The sequence below is a fragment of the Lolium rigidum genome, chromosome 6 (genome assembly GCF_022539505.1).
Source record: "Lolium rigidum isolate FL_2022 chromosome 6, APGP_CSIRO_Lrig_0.1, whole genome shotgun sequence".
In the NCBI taxonomy this organism is placed as follows: domain Eukaryota; kingdom Viridiplantae; phylum Streptophyta; class Magnoliopsida; order Poales; family Poaceae; genus Lolium; species Lolium rigidum.
The window spans coordinates 176,302,978-176,319,374 of NC_061513.1; the positions used below are offsets into that span (position 1 = coordinate 176,302,978).

The 16,397-nt window shown below is 41.6% G+C and overlaps 1 pseudogene; it reads right to left on the reverse strand.

Annotated features, from left to right (window-relative positions):
- Positions 1–7,967: 7,967 nt before the first annotated feature.
- Positions 7,968–11,947, reverse strand: LOC124661733 (annotated as a pseudogene).
- Positions 11,948–16,397: the final 4,450 nt, after the last annotated feature.

A 16,397-nucleotide genomic window follows, 5' to 3' on the forward strand; every position in this document is an offset into this window, starting at 1 on the left:
CATATCTACATCGCACAAGGTTAATTACTATTGCTCCCTTGATCCTCTTTTGCACAAAATAGTCTCCAGTATTTATGAGTTTCAAGGGGATTATTTATATCCAATTGTAGATGAAGTTAGATCTCCCTTGGATCCGCAATAGGTGTACCGATTTTAGATGGATATTGATCTTCCCCATCAAATATTAGCCGATACATTAGGGTTTTCTTGTTTTCACCCACGCTTTTATTTAGTAGGGTTTTCAGTGTTTAGTTGTAAGATTTTCATGCTTCTGTATATTAAATATAAGACATTATATTAAAGCGGAAACATTGTTTGAGCTTCACTACGTATATGGCAATTACATAGAGATGACTAGGTCACAATTCAATAGGCCCAGGGAGCACGTGCATGAAGGTGTTCTTAACATTCATTTGTATGTTTGCCGAATGACAAAGTCAAATATCATTGTTGGAAAAAAAGATGGTAAGTAATTATGGCAAGTCATGGTTAATGGTACTTGGCATTTTCTATTGATAATGCATATATCAACTAGTAAGCAACTAGCTAATTCATGATTTATTTCTGTTTCACTACTTCTCAGTCATCTACATAAGGAGGTACATCATGTACTGCATAAGAGGAAGGCAAGAGAAGGTATGTGATGTTTTGTCGTTGTTATGCCCTATTGTATTTCACCTCATAGTTACACGGTATCTTCACTAAGCATTTCGAGTGTAGATTATATGTAAAAAGATGTATGATAGTTTTTCTCACATTCATGATAATTATGTGTAGCACATGCAGAGCCTAGTCATGCTCGCATGGCAAAAGAACACCTTGGGCTGTAAGAAAATAAGGAGGCTCACATCCTTCCTTTTGCCTTCTCCCATGACCTGGGGAGCTTTAGCTTGATTCTTCTTGGGAAGTGTCATATCTTCAACTTGAGGTTGAGCTTGACCTTGACCTTGTGGCCGCTTCCCTTGTTGCTTCTCACTCAAGTGCTTCTTCTTTAATGGGCATGTTATAACATGGTGCCCTTCAACCTTGCACTTGAAGGAAACGATCTTGGACGGATCCTTGGCATGGTCTTGGCCCTTCTTGTTTCTCTTACTCTTGGACTTGTTCTTGTTATTGGAGTTAAATCCAAGTCCACTCTTGTTATTGGAGGATTGTTGCACACTCAGCATATTGTCAAGTGCGGATTTCCCTTCATGATGCTTTTCCAAGTTTTTCTTCAAAGAAAGAACTCGGGCCTCGAGCTCTTTGATTTTCTCTACATGGTTAGTAGAAATAGAAGTACTAGAGAAAGTAGAAGTTTCATTGTTAGAGCAACAAGGCAAAGCAAATAATCCAACACAACGTGTATCAATAGTTTGACTAGATGGATTACTAGAACTAGCACATGGCAATATGCATTTAGAGTGGAGGTTGTGCTAATGTCCACATGAGGCTCACAAGATGTTATCTTAGTGATACTTGTCTCATGAGCTAACTTTATCCCATCATAGGAGATTAGAAGATCATTATGAGAGCCCGAGAGCTTTCAATGACTTTCTTCCATTTTCCTACAACTGCTAGATAACAACTCAAGTTGAGCCCTTAGCTCAACATTCTCCTATAAGGTAGATGCTTCACAAGAAGTAGAGTTAGTAGCACAAGCATCATCAATTGGATTTTCTATTTCAAGCTCAAAGGATTCAATTTTTTGTGTGAGGAGAAAAGTAGTATGCTTCTCATCGGCAAGCTCTTGCTTAAGGAGATTGAATGTCATTCTCCCATTTTCAACATGGGACTCCAACTCCTCTATAGTTTTCTTGTATCTATTCATGGTTTCCATAGAGTGTTCGAGACTAGCACGAGCTTCTTTATTACCATGAAGAGAAGCTACACAAGTTCCATCTCACGCAACAAGACATTGTTCTGATACACAAGTCCCACAAAGGATAATTATTTTTGCCATCAAATATAAATAATGTGTCATTGTGCACTATACTACTAGCCGACATCTTTACTCTCAAGGCGGTGAAGCCTAAAACAAGGAGATACCTTGCTCTGATACCAATTGAAAGGACGAGACGTCGCCTAGAGGGGGTGAATAGGCGATTTAAAAACTATTACGGATTTGGCTTGTAAGAATGCGGAATTAAACTAATGTTTATTTGACAAGCACAAAACCTAAATATGCTAGGCTCAACTAAGTGCAACAACAACAACTCAATCTAAGCAAGATAGACACAAGATATATGTAACACAAGTGATATAAATATATAAGTACATCAAGCGATGGCTATCACAAGGAGAGTAAACTCGGGTATAGAGATAACCGAGGCACGCAGAGACGAAGATGTATTCTCGTGTTTCCCCACACAAGGTGAGGTATGTCTCGTTGGAGAGTGCGGGCTACCATGAAGGTCTCCCGAACTCCACGAAGGCTCACCTTCTTCTCCAAGCCAATACCACAGAGGTCAAAGGCCTTTCTCTTATGGCTAGCTTTTCCTCCACTCCGGAGATGGCAAGCTCCACAACCACTTCACAACCTCCACGAAGGAGAAGCCCGGGCCTCTTCACAATCCTCCACGAAGAGGTCACCGGAGCACCAACCGCCAAGCCAACTAGGAGGAAACCCCTCCAAGAGTAACAAGCTCATGGTCTCTCACTCGAACAAATCGTAATGGAGAGCTCAACACTTATGCAAGGATGCAAAAGCAAGAACACCAAAGGTGTTCAAATCCCTCACACTCAAATCTCACCAAAGCAACAAATGCTAGGGAGGAATTAGAGAGGAAGAACAATGGAGGAAATCAACAAATGACCCCAAGATCTAGATCCCAAGAGTTTCCCTCACTTAGAGGAGGAATGGATTGGTGGAGGTTGTAGATCTAGATCTCCTCTTTCAAAGCCCTAAAAAAGATGCAAGAATCGTAGGAGGGATGGGAGAGGAAGCAAGCTCAAGAAGGTCAACAATGGTGGGAGAAAATAAGCTCAAGAACCCTAGAAAACCTTTGGGGAAGAAGCCTCTTTTATAGCCCCTCAAAATATGACCGTTTGGGGCAAAAAAAACGAGCAGCCAATCTGTCTGCCGAAAAATTCCGGCAGCGTCGGTTTCTACGTCGGAACCAAAAAGTGAAACCGGCACGGCCGGTTGCGGAACGTTTCCGGTTACAGCAGTCGGCAGGCCGGTTCCTGCGCCGGAACGTTTTCGGCAGACCGGAATATTTCCGGCGGTAGAGCTGGTGCCGACGGAACCTGCGCCGAAACTTGCCAAATTCTTTTCAAACGGCGATTTCTCGAAAGAACTTAACTTTTACAAAGTTCCCGAACTCTGATTGAGATGAAACTAATTTTTTTGGAAAGATAACGATAAATAGAACCCAAAAGCTAGCATAATATTTAGATGATTTAAGAGAGGTAGCCTCCCAACGTCAGGAAACGGTAAAGACGTCCAAACTCGAAAACGCAATAGAAGATGCATGCGGATCCTATTTTCAATGAACTTGGGCTTGTTGAAAAGCTAGCAACAAGTTCAAGAACCTCACATAGAGAAACACCAAGAAGCAACAAGAATATAGGGATGCAAAGTATGCAAAGGATTGAGCTCCCTAAGATGATGCGATCAAGTTACCCAACCGAAAGCCCATCTTGATAGTGCGGCTATCTATCCTATAACCCGGTCTCCCAACAACCAACTTGAGACCGGTAAAAGGAAAACCTAGCAAGGCCATACCTTTGCCTTGCGCATCCCGCTTGATCTTGATGGCAACGCTTCAAGCTCCACTCAAGCTGGAACGCCTCACTTGATGGTTGTTACTTCGTGAAGACTCACAAATGCTTCCCCATACACCATGATGGGATAGCTTCATTGAGGTACATCTTCACATGTCCATTATCACCAAATGGACCACAAACTTCAATCATGATATCTTCGATATGCTCATTTTGAACTTTCCCTTCTCAACCTTGATGACATCCATACTTGATGCCATCCTCACATGGGCTATATGAGATCATACTCTTGATACAAGATACCTTGTATCTCTTCAAATCGATGATCTTGATGCCAATACCAAATGTATATATATCCATCTTCATGGCATCCACACTTGAATCCAACACATGGACTACAAGCAAGACCTATGGAACATTCATTCATATAAACACAATGAAAACACTAGAGGAATACCCCGCGCGTTGCGGCGGAAACCTCTGAAGAAAAATTATTGGATATATGAAAAGTTGAATATGCTGAAATCAAATTTTGGGACATTGTGTTATTTGGAGAGAATACATTTAACATGGAACAATGTAAGTTCAGAGAAAATATCAGCTGACCTTGACGTTTAAAATTTCACTATTGTCGTGGGAACCTTGTAACAGATTGTAATTTCTAGTATATAAACAAATACCATACCTTAATCTATGCTCGGCATACATTGAAAGGGTTTAGATATATATGTGCATCTTATAATCTGTTTTTACAAAACATCGGTAAGAGATCACAAATCATTCCCGACTTTTGTGAGAACATGTTAAAAAATACTGCAGCCGTAGAAGTTTACAACACCTTTCGATCTGGCATTCAAGATCAGTAGATAAAAAACATAACGATGCAGCAACATGTATATAGATCACATGCACTTGTATGATTCTAATCAATTTTGGTATTTGTATCAAATGGTTGATAGCTAACACAATGTTGTACTAAAGTAGGAATTGCTTGGTTCGGTCCAAACCTGAATGTCACATGTGGTGAACATGTTTGATTACCCATTTCTATGTAATAGTGGTTGCTTCTCCTAATCCAAAGCTAAATAGAAAAATCACAGGGAAGTTGATGCGAACCTGGAAAAAGTTGGGAAAAATAATAAGTCAATAAAAATATCCACGCAATAACAATGGGCAGATTCATACGTGCGTGATAAAGTTGGGAAGCAAATAAAACATGGGATTCTTGCATATAATCTTGAAAATATACTTACTTGTTGAACTTACCTCATGCAATTTTCTGCAAACAAAAGAAAAATTGGTAGTAAATTGGTGAAAAACATGCGAATGGAGAGAGAGATCAAGATTATGTGTTCTTGATAAAATGGGTAAAGTTGTGGTAAAGCTTTGCGTTAGGCACATACCATCAAAAAAATTGTGCAGCAGTGTACGGACCCTTATACGACAGTAGGTGCCTAGAGATTTGGATGAGGATGTCAGGGTGCAGATCGAGCAAAGAGGTCAGAAGATGTTTTATGTGTTCGCCTGCATGGAAGATGGCCAAAATCTTCATCACTACAGGAGGGGACGATGGGTCGGTTGAAGACTCATGAAACAGTGCATATTGCAAAAGACTTGGTGCTGACAATTAAGGCCGTTAAGAACATGAAACACTTGGCTGGATCAGAGCCACACATCAACAAAAATAAGTTGTGGGTTGCATGAATGGTACACTTAATTAATGATCACGGGATAAAATACCACTTAGATGTAGTAATGCATGTTGGACCGTGGAAAAACCCGCAATGTGTAGATCAAACGACTGGTGTTGCACCAAGATAGTAAATCTAATGGCTAAAACAATTTTAATGATATGGCTAGGCTGCATGTTAAAATAGACAAATTAAATGATCTCTTAGTAAGGTTTTGCTTCATAAGAGATATAGACTAATTCATAGAAAATTATCATTAATTACCAAAAACACACTTAGAGGCAATGTACCCTTACACTAGACTATTTTTGTTTTTATTTATTTCATATTTGGATTTAGTCAAAGTTAAATTTTATAAGAATAATGCTACATTTACGAACTGTTCTCTTATGAATTAGGCTTACAGATTAAGTTGGAAAACCGTCGTGCATATGCTTCTGGATTCATAAGAACAACCACAGTAGATTATCCAGGTGTAGGTGGCCATGTCTTGTATGTACCAGTTGTATGTACCAGCAGTCCATAGCAACAATCCATATGTGTAGGATTATTGCTATTGTAAAGTTTGACCACAATTATAAGAACAAATATTAACATTTATAATACCAAAACCATATAATGTGAAAAGTGTAGTTTATGAAGATTTTTTTTTTCAGGTGAGTTTATGAAGATTCTAATACTGCCTTTGTCCCAAATTACTTATTGTAGGTTTATCTAGATTTTTTTAGATAAAGGGAATATATTAATATCAGAAGATATCAATTATACCCAACCTCTGCAACAACGCAACACTCTAATGGAAGTACGGATGCACAAAGCCAAAAAAGAGAAAAGAAAACTAAGAAACAAAAGTCCCACTGCAGTATCTCAAACCTAGCAACAACAATACATCCACCACCAGGACAACACATGAAATACAAACTCTTCAAAAGCGACGCCTCCAAAAAGGGAACATTGCACCAGCGACGTCATCACTCGATCAAAAGATTTTAGGTTTTCACCCTGAAGATAGCTCCCACTCTCAAAACAATGCCTCCAACAAGATCTTTACCAGATGCAACCAGTTAAGGTCAGATCTTAGGTAGGACAGCCACAGATTATTGATTGCTTGTTGTTGGTAGCATGGCGAGTATGGTATGCCCACAACGAAGCTACTCATAACAAGCCTATACCACCAATCGAAGTTTCAAAACGCTTTCTTATTAGCTACATGAAAATTCACACGGATTTGAAATCCTCAACGACTGAAGATATAATTAAAGGCAAGGTTACTCTTGTTGTCAATCGGACCCAGTGCATGAATACGAGTGTTGTACGAAAGGAGTCTGACAAGAAGTGGCTTATACCGTCCCCTGGATGGGTTAAATTGAATTGTGATGGCTCTTTCAAAGAGGCAGATGGTACTGCTGGAGGTGGTATGATACTTCGAGATGACTTGGGCCAAGTCATATTCTCAGCTTGTAGCTTTCTGAGGGATTGTGATAGCCCTTTAGAAGCAGAAACAAGGGCGTGCCTGGAGGGTCTGCAGCTAGCACTGGATCGCAGTGATAAACCCATTCAGTTGGAGTTGGATTGTTCTGTTCTGTTAAATGCAATCAAAGTGACAAGTCTGGACCGTTCACCTCTCACGCATGTGATCTCGGAGATAAAGACCTTAGTTAATGGTAGTAGAAACATTATTTTTGTAAAAGTGGATCGCTCGCAAAATAGGGCTAGTCACTGCCTCGCAAATTTGGCGAGAGCAGAGGGTCGTACTGTGGTGTGGTCTAACGCCCGGGACCTAGATGCTTATCACAGGTTCTTGCTGACGACCTCTCTGTAATCCCTGATGCGTAATATATCCTCTTTTACCTGCAAAAAAAAAAAAAAACTGGCAAGACCCCCGCAATAATTCTATCATGAGATACCATTGTATGTGCCGTCAGAGAGAGAAATGCGTCCGGTAAATTCACTAGTATTGTACTATACCGAAAATGGATGTAACACAGAATAAATGCAATTAACATGCCTTCATTTTCTTTCAATCATATGCCTAAATTTACGAAAGAAGTTATCATCTCCAGGATTGATAATGCACTGTTGTGTCTATATTCTTGAAAGAGTCATGACAGGTGCTAAAACGAACTGTCGTACACTGGATATGGCGCATCATACTATGGAGATAATGGAGATTTCAACACTCATCTAGGATTCATAAGCTCTTAGGAACATATCACTCTGCGTTCAAAATGTCAGTTTTGAGCTGACACAGTACACAAGGAACGACTTCGGCGTAAGAGATTATATATGCTATGAAAGTACATGTACCAAGTGCCCATTTCATGTGCTAGCACGTGACGAATCCAGATACTGATGTATGGTCAGAACTAAATGTCTGACAACGCAGATCATTTCGAATCAGAGGGGTTGAATCTGAGTATGATATTCCCTTTATAAAAAGAACAAGAATTCAAACATAAAAAATCAAATTTCTCATCCAGCAAAGCACAAAATTAGTTCTTCTCATGCTAAAATGTGAACACCTTCTTTTATAGGAGAAAAGTAATTAACGTCGTTGGGCCCTTGTGGTAGTAATGGAAGTATACCGAGGTGAAGAGAATCACATGGTGAGACTAAAATTCAAGCATTCAATCGTACATGAATCCTTTCCATGCTACATGATAAAAAAAAAAGAGAACTAGTTCTGATCCTTCATACTATTTCATTTCTATCACTAACCTCTTCTCAAGCTGAGACGATCTATTGAAATGGCTGTATCAAATTTCAATAAGGTTTTTTTTTGCAGGAGAAGCGTATTCACGATGGAACCGGTCTATACTTTGCCTACTTACAGTGGGTGCTCATCACAGGAGGAGACGGCAGGCGAAGCCGCCCCTGAGTGGCTAGCAACAACTTCGCTGCATCGGCTGATACCTTCGAACGCCTGCACGCAGACTCCCGAGAACCCCGTCAGAGCCTGGAACACCTTTGGGAGGCTCGTCTGAAGATTGTTCAGTGTCATGGCTCGACTGGTCCGCAAGGAGTTCAGGTACCTGGCCTTCTCCTCCTCTACCCGCTTTCTGAACGCGTCCAGCTTGGGTTCGTCCTTCGGTACTGAGTAGGTCCTGGCCTGTGAAGCCTGGCCCGAGGTTTGCATTCCGTTCTCACTGTGTTTCTCTAACTGGCTATGGAACTTGCTCTCGATGTTGTCTGATTTTTCTTTAGCTGACGCTCCTCAGCCTGTTGTAGAACTATAGAGTGTATGACTGACAGAAAAGTCTTGATTGCTTCTGCGGCTGGCTGTTATACAAAGAAAGAGAACATTAAAAAATATGGGAAGAAAGGCCAAATGGTTATCTTTGACAAAATTCAGCTTATGAAAAACGGGGATAATGATTCTACAATCCATAAACTAATAATGGATGGTTCATTATTCAAAAGTATATGATTAATGTTGAACCAAAAGTACCTGCAAGCTTGGTTTCACACAGCAACAAACAAAACTCTGAAAGAACAGAAAGCGTTGGTTTTACTCTACCTTCTCACGTAACCTCTCGAGAGCGTGCTGAAGTTCCCCACAGAGGCTACGGATTCCAGACGAACTTCTCATGAAGCCATCATCATCAGGCAGGCAGTCAGTGAGACTAATCCATTGGTTAAGGATGGTTACATACTCACGCTGCAAGGTGATTAGATTGCAGAAGGAACTGTGCCATGCAGAGACTTCAACTTCCAACTGAGTTGCCGCGTAACAATGGGAGTCAGTTGTCGGCTCACTCCCAGGTCGGTTGCCAAGGAGACTGGCCTGCTGGGCAATATGGTTCTGAACCTGATGGCACTCGTACATGTTTCTCCACATATGCACCAGCCTAAGTCAACATAATCAAGGAAAAAAAGAGAGCGTCAGAAGATAAAACTGACAGAAATAGCAGTACCAGAAGGGAGGAATGCAGAATTAACAGGACAGCATTGTAGCCATCACACTTCTTTTCCCGAAAAGGAGGCAAATTGTAGCCATAGCACTAAGTTGGAATAATAAATTGTGCAATGAAAATAGTGGGATAAACAGAACTTCCAGAAATGAATAAATTGTGCATTGAAAGCTATACTTGGGTACTCCACATGAAATTATTATCAGCTATATCATTATATGAGTAACAAGGATGTGGTGTGGGATAAACAGAACTTCCAGAAATGAATTATCATATATCAGGAACTCAAAACAGAGATCATGTGACTAATTATGGCAGCTTTGAACTACTAGACTAGATATTCTATATCACAAAAGTTTGGAGCTCACCCTGCAGATAATTCAATAACCTGAGGGTATAACTCCTCATCTCTGAGCCTTGATATGGTCAAACATGCCAAACTTACAGCTTCCTCTAAAGACATAATCCGAGTTTGCAGCTCCTCGATATTATCCCGAACTTTCTCTGCATGCAATCTATCATGCTCCCCTGATTCAAGCCTCTGTAGCAATGAAGTGTACTTTCTGTATTGGAGCCTTGCAAATTCTTCATCCTGCAAGACAGGGTAATAATAATCAACAATGTGTTGAGTTTTTGTAAAGAGACTTTTTTTTTTCTCGAAAAGAAGGACCCCCCTGGCCTTTGCATCAGGTGATGCACACGGACTAACACGTATTGATCATGCATCAGTGTCTCCTTTGATAGAACTATCAAACTTTTTTACTACTCAAAGAAACATCTTCCTAAATATTTTACGATTCCTCAAAATCTACCATACAAGATATAAGCTCTGATCTTACACCTTGAGTGCATTGTGTTATTTCAGTGAGACATAGAACAAATCAAAATGATCCTAAGACTCCCATAGTGCACCTTAACTAATTTGTAGAGTTTTTGCTCCTCGTCATAAAGCTTGTCTAGTGTTTTGCCATGATAACCGTATCCACCAGCATCACTTGAGGATTCTCTGTTAGCTTGCGCAGACTTGAATGACCAGCTCCAAGAAAGTGTGGAGAAAACCTTGGCAGACTTGGATTTTTTTCCTGCACCTAAAACAACAGTGTTATTCTTCAGGAAGTGCTTGTTTGTTGAGAAGTATATATTTCACTCATTTTCTTTTTTAACTTACTGTAATTCATAACTACTGGGATGTAGTTGATCTTAAAAGGTTTAATACTGCCAATACCTGTTGATTTCCATTGTGTTGGTGTATACTTGATACATAAAATTTTGGAAAACGAAACAATACATTGACGGGAAGGTTCATATAGTACATATACATAATAAGATGCTAGAGTCTAAGTTCACAAATGTCGTATAAACAAAAATAAAGGATTTCCCCAAAAAAATCAAGGATAATATATGGATGAGAAAAAACTTGATTTATTACCTCTCTTTACCTCTAACTCTGAGGTATCTAGCCGCCCGCTAGCAGAGTCCAAAAGGATGACAACGTCGCTCCCACTTGCCGCTGCTTTCAAGAAGTACTCATCGATCTCCTTAGCAATTCCTACCAGTGACTTGTCACTCCTCAAGTCCACAACCGAAGAGTCCGAGTCCTTTGTCATCCAGCCCACCATTGATGAGTTCTCATCGCCCAGAACCCTACTCTTTGCTTGATGCAATTCCACACGCCTAACAACGCCATCATCATTGTCAGAGACGCTTTCATCATCGCCATCAAATTCTGTGCTTGATTCCACCCAATCGTCATCCATGGTAACTTGTGAGGCCACTTCTTTATCATTCCGATCAGCCAACAGAGATGGGAAATTCAAAGGACGCATAGCGATTGGGTCTATGTGCTCCCACTCCATACCGGGTGGTGGGGGTGGGGGTAGAGGCGTCGAGCAGCTGTCACTGTCGTCATCCGTAGAATCATCCTCATCAAGCTCACCATCTCTCTTCTCCCTCTTTCTTATCCTAATTGGACTAAACGGTATAAGTGGTGGGTGGAGTGGTGAGGACGGCATTGAGGATGTTACCGAGTGTGGTGGCATTGAGGATGTCACCGAGTATGCCGGAGGTAGAGGTGGTGGTGGTGGTGGTGGCGGTGGCGGCGAAGAAGCTGCAACCGGGATGCCTACAGAGGTCTGTTGTGATAATGCAGACTCCACCTCCACAAACTGGCGGAGGGTGGCTCCAGTGTTGCGGAGTGCCTGCAGGTAGGTAATGTGTGCAGCCGCAAGGTCGACACGGCGACAGCCAAGTTGCTTCATGAGCTTCTTCCTATCCCTACATCTCCTGACGGCCTCCTCATCCTCCACTTTGGAATACTTGCAACCCATCTGCCACCAGAACTGACGAACACGCCAATCAAAATTGCTGCCCCAGCTGAAAATCCCAGATTGGGTACCTTGTTGGCTCAATCAGAATAGCCTGAAACTCACCACAGTTGGCATCAATATTCCAGAGAGCAGACAGAATCCTGCTTCAGCCCCTAATCATCAAAGATGCACATGACAGATTCTCCAACAGTTTCTTTCTTGATACCTACCAAATCCGCAGGAACTGCTCGCAGGTTGCATACAAGAATAGGTATCAGCCCCCAGAAAAATTGCTCCTTCAATTCTCCTCCCCAACCAGCACTGTCATTCCATCACAAATATCAAAATCTGGCAGACAAAAAGTTGACCCAAACATGAGGATTCAGTTAAAACTAGCTGGTGCAGAATAACGAAAATAACAAAAATATTTTTCAATAGGATAAAGTCTAGCCTGGCGGACGAGCAAGTCCAACGGAAGTGGCAATTTGACTTTGTATAAGTTCATTTTGAGAGCTATCTACAAATTCTCTCAGCAAACTAGTCTCACACAAGAGCTCAACAGCAGCAGTACACAAATCCCACAATCTCTTCTCCAGCACCACATCGCCCCAACACACAAAGCAAGCAGCCAACAATCAGCAAGGCTGTAGCAACAGATAGCCATTGTTGTGTCGATCTGCATCAATTCTCTCTCACAGTAGCAAGCTAGCAATCCGCAGTAGCAGCAAGGCAAAACATCCCTGCCCCACCTCTCTCCCCGCGCCATCCCTGCACCCCACCATCACCAGTTCAGCACTGATCCTCTCCCATACCTCACCTCCCCTCCTTCCACCCCTCTCTCTCCCTGCCGCGGACGCGCATCTGCTCGATGCGGGCCGAATTGGGGAGGAACTGCAGCCTCTCCCCGGTGGCGGCGGCGGATGCATTTGGAGGAATTGCAAGCGGCGACAGTAAAAAAAAAAGCGGCGGCGGAGCAAACCTCGTTCTGTGGCGCAGCGTCGAAGCCCGGCGCGGAACCCTGCTGGGGCACGCGCGCGGGAGCGAGGTGGGCGACGCGGCCGTTGCCGTTGCCGAGACAGAAGTGCCGAGCGAGACGGTGAGAGCAGGCGATGGTGGCCTGCTGAGCGTCGTAACCCCGATTCTCACTCCCGAGAGCCCATCTCCCCTCCCTCCCTCCGGTCAAGCACGCAGGTTGCAATGGTAGTTAGCAGAGAGGAGGAAGAGACAATTGGGATGGGGAAAGGGAAGAGAAAGGGGAAAGCGAAGGTGTGGGATTTGGTTTTCTTTCCGAGCTGCGGCGGTAAAGTAGGTAGGGAGGAAAATGTAGCGCAGGCAGGCAGAGGCAGGGCAGGAATGGTGGTGGTCAGAGCTGATGAGCTGCCACTTCCCTCTGTCACTCACAGGCACTCGTCCTCCACTTGTCCTATCCTTTTCTTTTGCCTTCTCTTGCAGCTTCCGCTAGGTCCACACCGCCCATGGACGGACGTTGCGTAAACTCGTGTGAGCCGTAGAGGATTTACAGATTCCATCCACGCTTCTTTAGCCGACTGAATTGAAAGCTAGTCAAGAATACCCACCGACCTATAAAAGGAATCAATCGCCCAACCGATCCAAGTTATATATCGATCCACCAAGTTGCAGATCATCAAACCTAAAGTTGTTGTAATTTGTTGTAAACTTGTACAACTTACTTTCGTGCAATATCTTACAGCTCACAACGTCAGTTCTTCCGTCATGTTTTTTTTTCCTCAAAATGACGTGGGGTTGTTGCTCATCAATTATTTTTTTGCTTCTACAATAAAATAAGAAGAAGGGAATATTCTTGGCCCTTCCATTGAATTTTTCTTATCTAATAAATTTAGTGTGCATTCGTCTACACAACTGTTTACTTGCTCGCTCCATACCGGTTTATTAGGATATGTTACACACTTTGAAAAAATAAGCATTCATTTAGTCAACAATATTTGAGATACATTATATGCCACAAAAAATATACCGTTGGAAATTAATGATCAATTTTTTTCTCGAAGTGCGTAATACCCTAATAAACTGGTATGAAGGTAGTACAAAACATGCAGTCGTAAACCACGAGAAATATCAGGCCCGCACGCCACAAAAAATATACCGATTTTTTATCATTAGATGTATTTTATTTACCATGATGCATGTTAGATGTATTTGAATTTCTATAACATATTGTATTATTCTTTGTACAAAATGGGTTCATTCTTTTTATATCCAGTCATATTAATGAAAAGATAGCAATTTTTTTAAAAAAAAACTGCTGGTACGAGCTGTTAATATACACACACAGTGCGTCCTGGTAGCAGGTAGAGTTATCATTCCTCACGGGCAAAGCAACGTGTTTGTTATGACTCTAGAAGAAACGAAAACGTACTTCAAGAATTAACAATGACACAAGTTTGGTTTAGCTTTTGGGTGGCAAATTGCCAATGGCGCTAACAGTTTCCACGAGTGAAGAACAGAAAAGGATGAGTGGACTGGAGGGTGCCGCGTACTAGCACCGAAGACGGTACGGCGCCACTGCGCCCATTGCACGACTGTTGGGTGGCCCCCCTCTTGCCTGCCGATGAGAGTAGGAGGCCCGACCGTGCGCTCGCTCCGGAACGGGAGATGATGGCACGTTCGGCGGCCGGAAATGATGGCGGTGTATTCGGTGGATGAGTGCGCACGAGCCGTATACCTACACACACGGAGGCCGCGTGCGTGTCGGCTGAGACAACGAGCAGCTCATTGATGGCCAGCTCGGCGGTGTTTCCTTTTCGTCTTAAAAATAGAGGGGACCCTAGATCTGGGAGCAAATTCTATCGATTGTTTCTTGCAATTTATAAAACTAGATGATACATGCGCGTTCTTTGCGGGAGAACGTAGTAAGAAAGTATGGATAAATTAGAAATAGAAAATAGAAATATGTTTAACATAGTTGCTAGCCTTGTATTGTCTATGCAAAGGCAAAATAATTTCTTCAAAATGGATGATGCATGACGGGGTGGACAATACAATAAGAATTACAGGTGTATATTGCAGAACAAATATATAGCCAAAATACAAAAAACCATATCCAAATGCGGTATAACAATTTTCAATGACTCACGAATAATACTATTGGAAACGACTAACCCATGTTTTTACAATCAGCACAAACATAGCCTGAGGAAATATAATGCTTGACATAATAAGGCAACACCAATAATCAAGAGAAAGCTCTGAATCTAAGCCCATTCATCAACAACGATTCAAGCATTGAACTTGGCATTCCTCCTTTCTTTTCCAATTAATGTTATAACCTGTTTCAGAGACAATGGCTAGTAAGTTACGTAGATAAGCTACAACAATTAAGGGAGAAGTAAAAATAATATTACCAATTCTGCATACATAAACATAAATAAAAAGGTGTAGTCTGAAGCAATTCTAGAACAATCAATGAAGAACATTTTGTAACAATAATTAAAAGAAGACATTTTGCTTACATCTATAGATTGGGATTGGAATCTGAGAGCACAACCACAGAAGTTTTGCACATAGCAAATTAAAAAAAATCAAATGTATCTTACTACCATGATAGCCTGAAGACAAATGCCTGCAGAAGTGTTAGCTTTGCTTATTCCAAACCTGCACCTACTTAGCTCGTTAGGTAGTGCTTAGTTTTCTGTTCAGAATAACAATGGTGGTCAGGTGTACTTAGTCAATGCAATAACCAAGTAGTATCTTGAGCAGATTGGTAGCAGATCGAGCTACATGTGCGTGCGTGGGATGGCACGGCCACAGTGCAACGTGGTGAAAGACTCACTCAAGTTTGTTATATCAACGTTCTTTGCTGTAATCCTTCAGACTAAAAATAGAAAAGATAGAACGGAAAAGCTGCTACCTTTTACACAGGCAAAATCCCTCTCCCGTGTATTTTCGTATGTGAAAATCCCTGTGATTGCGCTGAGATAATTCAGGTATGGTACTGCAAAAAATAAGGAGTGATCAATCACCCTCATTAACATTCAGAATAAACAGTTTCATAATATAATATTACGAGGTCCATGCATGAATAATGCGAACGGAAGGAAATAATACACCTTCCTTCAGCTGTTCACAGTTTAATAAAGGTCTACACTACGGGGATGGCAGATTCAAGGCTAACCTGCAAACATCAAGATAATTCAATTGATATGAGAAATATTAAGTACACAACAATCCCGATAAATAACCCTAAAAAAACAATCCCGATAAATAACCCTAAAAAAAACAATCCCGATAAATAGAAGATGTATTCAATGATAAAGAAGATTGTGGAAGCATACATGAGAGGGAATTTGTGCAGTGTTGCAAGATAATTTCTCCAGATCTTTTGTAGGAAACCTATAGTGGATGATAGGGTCGCCTTCCTCAAGATGTTTCGGTGAAATAGCCGATAAAATCCAGAATGAACACAAACGCAATCAGCTAAAGAAAACCAGATTAATCGATACCAATTATGCAATGGAACCTTGAACGAACTTCCAATCAAATTGGGGAAGGGAAAACCTCGAGCAGTTTTCGAGCGGGAGAGCAACCTAACAGATTGAGAGAAATATGTGAGGGGATAAAAAAGAAACGGGGAGAATGCTGGAGTGGACATCAACCAAGCTGGAGATCGCTGTCGAGAGATGGACGCAAGCAGGCGGGCACTCGGCATGTCCATGGAACACCGGGAGCTTCTTATAGATGAATGCATGCCGGTTCGGTACCTAGTAGCAGTTTTTGTGTATTTAATGACGGATGATGAATGACAT